The sequence below is a fragment of the Dreissena polymorpha genome, chromosome 15 (genome assembly GCF_020536995.1).
Source record: "Dreissena polymorpha isolate Duluth1 chromosome 15, UMN_Dpol_1.0, whole genome shotgun sequence".
Classification (NCBI taxonomy): domain Eukaryota; kingdom Metazoa; phylum Mollusca; class Bivalvia; order Myida; family Dreissenidae; genus Dreissena; species Dreissena polymorpha.
In genome coordinates this window covers 32170407-32180875 of record NC_068369.1, presented here as the reverse complement: position 1 = coordinate 32180875, position 10469 = coordinate 32170407, and the positions used below count along the sequence as shown (strand labels likewise).

At 34.3% G+C, this 10469-nt stretch overlaps 1 long non-coding RNA gene across 1 annotated transcript in view; it reads left to right on the top strand.

Moving 5' to 3' along the window:
• Positions 1-910: 910 nt before the first annotated feature.
• LOC127861307 (uncharacterized) overlaps positions 911-10469 on the top strand; it is a 46173-nt gene continuing 36614 nt past the window's right edge. Inside the window, exon 1 of the long non-coding RNA XR_008040163.1 lies at positions 911-989. This is a non-coding gene — a long non-coding RNA (uncharacterized LOC127861307). The remainder of the gene's footprint in view (positions 990-10469) is intronic.

The following is a 10469-nucleotide window of genomic DNA, read 5'->3' as shown; positions in this document are numbered from 1 at the left end:
ATGACATTTGCAAAATGAAATTTGAAGTAATAATTATATTGTATAATTTCAATACGTAAAGTGAAGAGAAGAAAAGATGACAGGAAAAAGATAGTAAATTTACTATTTACATTACATTTTACTTTTTTACGTAAGAAGAAGAACTAATAACTTATAACAAATGAGTATACATATGTCCTTAAGACTCATGGATTCATAATAAAAACTGTCACTCAAACGTATCATTTCAATTAACATCATAACTAGAAAAATGCAATTATAAATGGCGACATGGAAAATGAATTGCATGATATACAATGTCATAAACCAAAATGCAATTATAAACAGCAACATGGAAAATGAATTGCATGAATTACAATGCCATAAAGCATAATGCGAGAACTGGCGTATATACCCTTCCATTTGATTACGCACATTTAGTTAAATTAGAAAGGCTTGACGTAAATTTACGAAACCTTAATTATAGAAAGATTTATATAAATTATGAAGATACAATTTGAATCTCAAAATAACATTAGCTAAAACATTGAACAACACGTTTACGATAACAAATACGCCGAAGAAACGTTGAAATTAACAATATATGCCATAATATATGCCATAACTAAACTGATTATTGATTTATATTTGGAAGTGTATTCCTTACCATGGCTATCCGGGTTCAATCCCTTTTGTCGGCGCATTTGAGCTTGATTGGTAGTCACTACCGGAAAGGAGTGGTTTCATCTGTACCAACATTGAATATCTCAGTAAACACTAAATAGCTGGAAATAAAAGCTATATTTCAAAACTCGATATAATGTTCATAAGTCTAGTGAGTTGATTAGTGTATTGTTTGTTTGATATTGTGTTTAATATTAAACGGATGGCATCATACATGTGTGGATATTTACATGGTTTCCTTTATTGCAGCCTTGGGAACTGACCAAAGGAGTGTTCGGCATTGACTCAGATGGTGAGCTGTTTACCGTCGATACAAGTGGTGAAAGGTAATTCGAAGTGCTATACAACTAGTAATAGTAGCAGTAATAAAAGCACTAATAAAAGTTATTATAAGGTTAGCAATATTAGAGGTATTTGAGTAATACGTAAAGGAAGTAAATGTAGTAGTGGTAGCAAAAATTGCAGTTGTAGTAGTAGTAACAGTAGTAGAAGTAGTTGCAATAGTAGTAGTATTATATTAGTATAAGTAATTGTAGTGTTTGCAGTAGTATACGCAGTTGTCATTGTTGTAGTAGAGGTAGCAGAAGTTGAAGTAGTAGTAGAAGTAGTAGAAGTAGCAGCAAAAGTAGTAGTTGTAGTTGTAGTAATAGTAGAAGTTATCAAAATAGTAGTAGTAGTATAGTAGTATTGGCAGTAGTGGTAGTAATAGAAGTAGTAGAAGTAGTAGTTGTAGCAGTAATATTAGTAGTAATACTAGTAGTCTAAGTAGTAATATAAGTAGTTATAGTAGTAGTAGTAGTAGTATAAATAATAGCAGAAGCACTAGTAGTTGTAGTAGAAGAAGCAGCAGCAGCAGAAGAACCAAAATATGTAGTATTAGACGTAGTCATAGTAGGAGTAGCAGAAGTAGTACTATTTAAATTAGTATTATAAGTAGTAGGGGTAGTAGTAGTAGAAGTAGTACTAGTAGTAGCAGCAGTAGTAGGTGTTTTTGAAGTATCAGTGGTAGTATACAGTTATTTGATGGATGCGCGGATAACAGCAAAAACTGTTGTCCCAATGTATAAACTATGACTAGTAGTAGTAGTAGTAGTAGTAGTAGTAGAAGTAGTAGTAGTAGTAGAAGAAGTAGTAGTAGTAGTAGTAGTAGTAGTAGTAGTAGTAGTAGTAGTAGTGGTAGTATTAGTAGTAGTAGTAATAGTAGTATTAGTAGTAGTAGTAGTAGTAGTAGTAATAGTAGTAGTGGTAGTGATAGGTGTAGTATATTACTTATGTAAAATCTCCAATTTGTACTGATGTTGAACATAATAATTCCATGTACTATAAAAGAACATAATTTAAGGCACATTATACATGTAGAACTTTATATATATATATGTATTATAGGTGAGTTAAAATAACGTAGAAACTTGTGTTAGATTATATTTTCCGATGACATAATAGCAGATGGCTTTGCTAACGGAATGACATAGATCTACGCTGTAACACTTTTGTAAAACTATAGTGAATTTATAGTGGAATTAAGATATGCCCATTGTGTTTGTATTTTGACGGCCGTCTACTTGATATTTGACGGACAGTATAACTGTTTATCATACTACCACATTGATATCTGCTTGATATCTTGTTGCCGTATATCTTTTTATATCGTGGTCAACAGGAAGTTCATATATCAGTCATATGTGGAGAATGGCCTTATTATTCGGAATCTACTGTAAAGTACTCATTTTTTGTAATCGAATAAGATTCAACAAGACAAACACTTTTATACCGAAATGTAAAATATTTTAAACACAAAATGCAACAAAAACAGCAAAAAACATTGTTTACAAATATTAAGCGCGCGTGCTCATGGCGTAATTATTGTCACGTCAAACGACGAAAGTCACATTATTTCTCGCGTAACTGCATTTTTTAAGTGATTGTTTTCATTATTTCTTTTAAATCGTGGACGTAGATATATAATATACACAAAAATAGGCCACTGCCTGATCTTTTTGTTATATATCAGGCTCGGCACGAATATAATAATGGCTCGGCAAGCCTCGTGGTTATATTATTCTAAGCCATGCCTGATATATAACAAAAAGATCAGGCAGTAACCAGTTATTCTCTATGTAACAAATAAAGGAGCGAGTGTCTTAGATAAATATTTACTTGCATTGAATTTTTGTTAAATCATATAAGTAAATGAGGCTTTAAATAATACAAAAAATATTCAAAGTAATTCTATTTCTTTAGCGACGTGTGGAAGAATGCCATTTTGTGTTGAGTACCATAATTAAAGCATATGATAATAGTGTACTTGTATATGCCTATTCATAAATAAGCAAGCATCTCTTGCCCTAAGGGTAAAGGTCATGATGATAAAGAAAGAATACACCGGGCTTCTTCTAAAAAATTATCCTCTCGATCGATTTGGCGTAGCTTTGTTTTGTCAGACAGTTGGGGTGTTAAAGTATTTTTTAATATTTGTAAGCAGCATTTACTAGATTGAACAAAACACGTTTGGCATATAAAATAAACTTTATCATAACGATGCAAAACATATATATGCTTATACATTTCAAATTATTCCTGCATATTTATCTCATTGCTTTCATATGTAGGAAAAATATACATGTATTAAAGATTCAAGATGTATATCCAACATTTCCAGAATGATCACATCAGTTTAGTATATGTAATACAATAACAACGTATTATATATATATACATGTATATATAATATTACGAAAAGTACTTAAGTTATGAGTAAACGAGTTTGCTAAACATTATAAACTATACATAAGTAAATAATATAAATCAATAATATTAAACTTAAAGAAAATATTGATGAATATTTTACTTACACAGTAAGGAGTACTCATACTTATCAATACATGGTTCATTAATTAAAATGTACATTTGCTCTTCACAAAACCATAATGAGGCGATAACAAACATGCTGAAAATACAGACGACGCTTCTTGATACAAATCATACTTTGCAATTGTGTTCCTTCACAATTTACCAATTAACACATTGTATTCACTACAGTAAATGAGATTTTGGATGAATGTGTTAGATTCAAATTACATAAAAATACGCATTTTAACAACGTTTAACCGAATCTTAGTAATTACCAATGTCTAAATATATTTGTCTCTGTCACTAGAGACATGTCAGTCTCAAAAAACATAATAATAGATAGTGACGCCAAATGCATGATGTGAAAACGTCGTTTGGCGGACAATGTACAGGACAGAACAGAGAGTTTTCTAAGAATGTTATATGTGTACATCGTCTTGAATGAATACACTTATCAATAAAGTAAAGTCACGTGCGTGTGTTTGTGTGTGTGTACATGTGCGGGTATGTGCGTGTTTGGGGGGGATGTGCGTTAGTGCGTGTGTGTATGATTGTTTGTATTTTCAATTTGATAATAAACTAAGAGTTGAGCGCAACAACGATTTTCAAAGAAAAATCAGACACATTTAGAAGGGAGGCAAGATAAACTATGTATTTTCATTTACAATTGTATAAAACATCATTTGAACACAAAATACAAAAAAGAAAACATTAAAAAAGCACATAATGTCAATGCCTCAAAAGTAAAACACATAGTCATGTATCAAGATACGCACATTATATTGTTGATTTCCTGTTTTTTGCTAGCGAACACATAAGGTTAATACCACGCGTTGCAAGCCAGATTTGATAATGATCCCAAACCTGATAACTTCCGCATCCGCGCCAAGAAAAAGTTCGCCATTTATGTCAGAGGTTTTAGTTCCTCCTCTATATTCAATCACAAAATGACACATCATGTGGATATCGTGTTGAATTAAAATCTTGGAACAGAGCGTATAGATAAAACATCATTAATCATTTTTTGAATATTTAATGTCGCGGATGTGAACTTTAATGCATGATAAAAACAGTTCACTGTATGCTGCGTTTTTCACGTGGTATTCTGTGCAGCACTGGTCATTCGAAATCTTAGGCTTTTAATTGATCAAGTAAATAAAAGTACTGATCAACAAGGGATTTGGAGATTCTAATATCACTATCACCGTCTGTTGCGCATGCTCGTTTATTGTTCTTGCTAGTACAGTGGGGTCAACTCTGATATCTGGGAAAAGTTGTTTTGTTCTCGACATGAAGAAGCGATTTTTCCCGTATCCTCAATTGCACTGGCGATAAGAACGTAACAGTATATGATGACATTTGTTAATATTCGCAGTTATCAACTAATAAATCTTTGAACATGAGTTCACCAATAACTACCGGTTTACTATAGACACGTATGCTTTGTAATAGCTTGAACCGAATATAAACAAACTATAACGTAAAATATAATTTTAAAATATATTTGACGTTAATGCTGACTTACTCATATTTACGTCTTGCGTTTATTTCTTCACCATCGAATCACAGTGCATGCTTATATTTGATTAACTTGCAGGTTTGTTTCTTCACCGTCAATATATCGTATTTTTTATTTGATTTACACGCAGCATTATTTCGAGACATTAAAATCTTACTTTCATAGCCGCGTCATGCGAAAATGGGCCCTATGACGTTCCATCCAGCGTAAATCAAGCCAAGCCTGTGCATTTGCGGGTCTGTTCAGAGGCGATGATGTCCGCTATAAATTCACTCAAAGTTGTACGGTCTTATTATGTATCTCCTGACAAGACTGAAAGATGCGTAGGCTGGATGGACTATACTTATGATGGACGCATATGGTATTAGACTCATTTTCAAATGACACAGGTCTGTACACATCTTATTGCATATTGTAAATTGCATATTTTAGCACAATGCGTTTCGATGTAAAATTAAATTCAAGATAGAAAACTGGCAAATAAGGGTAGCCTTTTCAGGCGCTCAGGAACGATTTCCAGACTTGCTGACAAAGTACGGCAAATATTTGTTGTTTGATAATGAAACGGTTTCCTTCTATCGTCACGCTATTATATTTCGGTATAGATCGTTTTCTGATCTTGAAATCAAAGCTGTGTTTATCGTAAGTTAATTATGTCTTCCCCTCACGATTTAGTGACATATTACAGACCCTTATATTCTGGGATTGATTTTAACTCGAAATTGTAACTGGGCCACAATTTGTGTCTATGTGTCGTTTTAAAAAGCAGAGAGCAGTCCGACATTCCTTACACTAAACAGATTTACATCCTTTACGTTGTTTACATACACAGTGATGCAGCCAAAATTAAGAGGATTTCTGTCGAATAAGCCTATGAAATATTCGAATGTATTAATTACTCTCTTCTGGCGTTATGTAAGTCATTTAAGATCGTATTGTACAATTTGAATGTGTATCGTGTATACGGTGTCAACAAGTTTTGTTAAATGAATTTTCATCATGAAATAATATTCTTAGTTTAACAGGTATGCCATATGCATACCCTGTTAATTTAATATGATTGTGAATGAAAAATTTATTCTATATAAACTGGTTCTCATTAAACCATTTTCGGTCTTTGAACGATGTAGACATAATTGATCAATACAGTTCAACGTTCCTTTGACAGCATAATTTCCAGTCTAACGTTTTACATTTAAAAAATAAAAAAGCCTCAAATGACATTATGGGTGTATAAATTGACAAGATGACTCAACTTTTTCATGGACAAATTTCGGGGTCAGACAATTACGCCTTCATAGTAAGATACATATATCCCTCTTTTCTTATATCTATCGCCTTTAACGGTAATCGCCGATTTAATTTCTTATTTAAATGGATGGCAGATTGAGGCAATGCACCAGTACGTTACAAATAAGTCATATTTTTAAATTAAAACATTTATGAAGGGGCTATAAACAAGATTCTGAACACACATATAGTTTTATGCGAGTCAATTTGCATGGTTAAATCATCTAACTGGACCTTACCGATACCTGTAAAGGAGCTTAATTGTACAGATCTGCTACTTCATACACACGCACATACACGCACACACATACTTGTTCAACAACTCATGTGAGGACCGAGTTAAACACCAGGAATATGAAGACGTCCCTTTCCCATGGGCAGAGCGCTTCGCCAAAAATGCGTTATTTTAATATTTATGTCGTTTATGGATTGCGCTATCGAGATCTTTGATACACTCCCTCTAATAGGGAGAAAACTAAAGCGATAAAGTTCTTGTTTGACTATACTTCTGAGGACTACACAAAGAGGACCTTCAGTTGCATATCATTTGCATATTATGCACATATTTCTTCAATGCATACGTTATGAGGACTTTCGTTACAAGCCGTCAAACTGAGGACCTTCATTTGCATATTTTTCACACTAGTATAAAAACACGTTTTGAGGACGTTTTGAGGACCTCTAGTTGAACGTATCACAGTAGAAACCTTTGCCTGTACATATCTGTTTTTTCCAAGATTCAGGTTATTCCTTAGACTATGTTAACGCATTTGAAAGAAACTTATCATAAGAAAATAAAATCAGCTAGCTACACATTTTTAGTCGCCGGGTTTTCCTGAAGCGAATAACATACGTTTTTGGCACGCAAATATTAGACGCCGAACACGTGCAAATTAAAAAATAATAATCTCCAGTCAGTATCCAAATGATTTTATTTCGATTGACGCGTTTGTCGACACTAAATGATGTCGTTGTATTTTCTTTAAATGACTTTTCCACAAAATAAGTAAGAAATCTTACATTTTATAAGTTACTAAAATCGTCGCATTTAAGCAAAAAGTGATTCATAGATATAACGCAGGAGTAACGAAGCAATACTACACGTTCAGACAACGATGATTACTCATCCGACAATTATAATGTTTATTACGGAGCAGGTAATGTCACTTTTAAAGCTGGAACTTCTTCCACAAATCACAGACAGACAGTTTTCAATATAACATTGTTTCGATTTTATTACGTTGTAAATTATTTCTACGAGTTTGCCTCGGGAACTCTTTTTTTTATACTAGCTCTACACATAAAGAATCCTTATATAATTACCATATTTAGTAACGTTTAAAATTGAAAAATTAAGTGTAACTATCATTTTAAAGCGCACATCTTACCCTCAAGTCGCTTTTGGCAGACCAAGCTCTGGTACCCTTTGTATGACTCCGGTGTTTGGCAATACAAATTAAAAATAGTTACTCTCATCAATATACTGTTCATTTTTAAGCTCTTGATACATTTCTAAGCACACTTTTTGCACCAGGAAGCTGTTTCTGGTACAATGCATTAGTTTACGCACTAAAAGTTATTGACACATATATAGTAACGTGCAACATGTAATTTCGAAAGTGCGTTTCTAGACGTAGTTGCTAAGATCGAACATCCTTAAAATAGAGTTCTCTATGTGTGAACCGTATACTAGTTTGTGATCACACGTTCGATGCAAACAAAAAAATTGAAAACGAATTGAGAAAAAAATTAATGTAGGGTTATTTTCAGCGATATAGTGAGCAGTCATAGTTAATGTTCCCCATTAAATATGTCAAATTTAAGTTTGACTACATAAATGCAAACACGAAATAAGGAATGTCTTAATGCTTAAAATCCCAATTTACCGGTAATATAAAAATGCGATTGTTGCTATTGCGTTAAATACTAAAGCAACGATTGCAAAAAGCGTTGACCGTACCTCCATAAATGCGTTGAAATGTTTCGTTGATGTGGCTACTTGAAAATACGGAGTTACAGTTAGCAATGTTAGAAATGAATCTACTTGGTTCATATACTTATAACCGATACGATTTGTTTCTTCAGTCAAGTGCGACGAATTTAAGAGTAGTGACTTGTTAAACCCAAGTAACACCGGAACGGGCGCTTCCATGGCGTCCAAAAAAGCAGAACGCCGTGCAGTCTTCAGCAACGCTGTGGGTGCGCCATGCTATCGCCTCTAACGTCCATCAGAGCGATCATTTGAAACATTCAAAGAAATCGACGCGGCCCGCTGTCCGTGAGCGCAGTGAAGCCGCACCGTGATGTGTTGTCCGAACGCTGTAGATGTGGGTGGTTTTTGCATTGTATTGAGCTTATTTTACGGCTGCGCAATAGGGCTATGAGCCAAAAGTTTGCTTGTGGAGAGAATCAGGCTTTATTTCAGTCTCATGATTTAACCGTGATGGTGCTATGCCCAATGGCAGAAGTCATGTAATAATGGCCGCTGGTGAAAGAATATGTTTCCTTGTCTCGTCTGTCCTTGAACCTGTCTCAGTATGAACCTACGTCTGTAAATATGTATTTTCAAAGGAACTGATTGGACCATGTTAACTCTTTTAAATTGATTTAATGAGAAAATAACATCACAACGCTGAAAATTTAAGCGTTTTTATATCCAGTCATAAAACTGCGTGATTGAAAATTAAGTTTATGTTAAAGCCACGCGTCATCAAGAATGACAAAACTTGGGAGCGATTCCGAGTCGGGTGCGCTTATCCTTGTTGCATAACCGTATTGCGTAACCACTAAAACTGAGATTGCCATTTGTAAGGCTAACGCTTTTTTGCAAACTGTGCTGTGGTACCCTTTGTTGCCACTCGACCTATTTGTTCGCAATACATCTTGTAAAAGTAATTCATGTTATCAATATCTTTGTTATTAAGCTCAAAATACATTTATAAGCATCAGTGATTTGCGTCAGAGCCACAATCTGGCGTTTGATAGTTTGTACATGAGTCTGAGTATCAAAAGTCAATCAGTACAAAAGTAAACAAGAAAATGTACGGTGGTTAGTTTATTAATAACTCCATGGCATTTGTTTCAGAGCTGATAAGTTAAAACAAAAACAAATTACAAAAACCACAAACTGTCATTTATTTATGTAGGATTGACAACGTTTCACAATGACTTACATTTTTTACTCTATGCTTCATAAACAATGATATGGGCCTTGTTCTGAGAAAACTGGGCTTAATGCATGTGCGTAAAGTGTCGCCCCAGATTAGCCTTCGCAGTCCGCACAGGTTAATCAGGGACAACACTTTACGCTTTTTTGGTATGTTTAGTTTCAAGGAAGTCCCTCCTTACCGCAAATCAAGTTTTGGCGGAAAGTGTTGTCCCTGATTAGCCTGTGCGGACTGCACAGGCTAATCTGGGATGACACTTTACGCTTATGCATTAAGCCCAGTTTTCCCAGAACAAGGCTCAAAAATGAAGTACTGTTTATTGTTAATGCATATTAATATGGACAAATTTACAAGAGCTTTCGACATGTTCTTTAATTTAGAGATAACAACATAAACAAGGTTATTCTACGGACATATCTTATGTCATCTGACATTGTAAAACGAAATCACTGATGACATAGTATTACAACAAGAGGGCCGTAGGCTGCTCACCTGAGAATTTGGGGAACTGAACGGTTCTGAGCAACTTTTGTGATGTTTGCGAAACCATTTTCGAACTTTGCCGGGATATCATTAGAACAAATGTACTGAGCAAGTTTCATGAAAATTGGACAACAAATGCGACTTCTAGAGTTTTCGCAATGTTTTTCTATAGCCATATAGGGAAACTTGCACCCCCTGATGGCCATGTTTTTCAACTGACCGCAACCTTTTTCAAACTCGGAAGAGATATTATTAAAACAAGTAACCCACAAGGTGGGACCAATCTTGACCCATGGGGCATGATTTGAACAAACTATGTATAGGGCCACCATTTGATGTTAGATTCCGAATACCAAACCTATGTGCCTTGCAGTTTCAGAGATTTTTTAAATAAGTTTTCAGTACATAAATATCAGGAAAACAAGTAACCCACAGGGCGGGCCAGTTTTGACAGTTGCATGATTTAAACAAACTAAATATATAACCACAATATGATA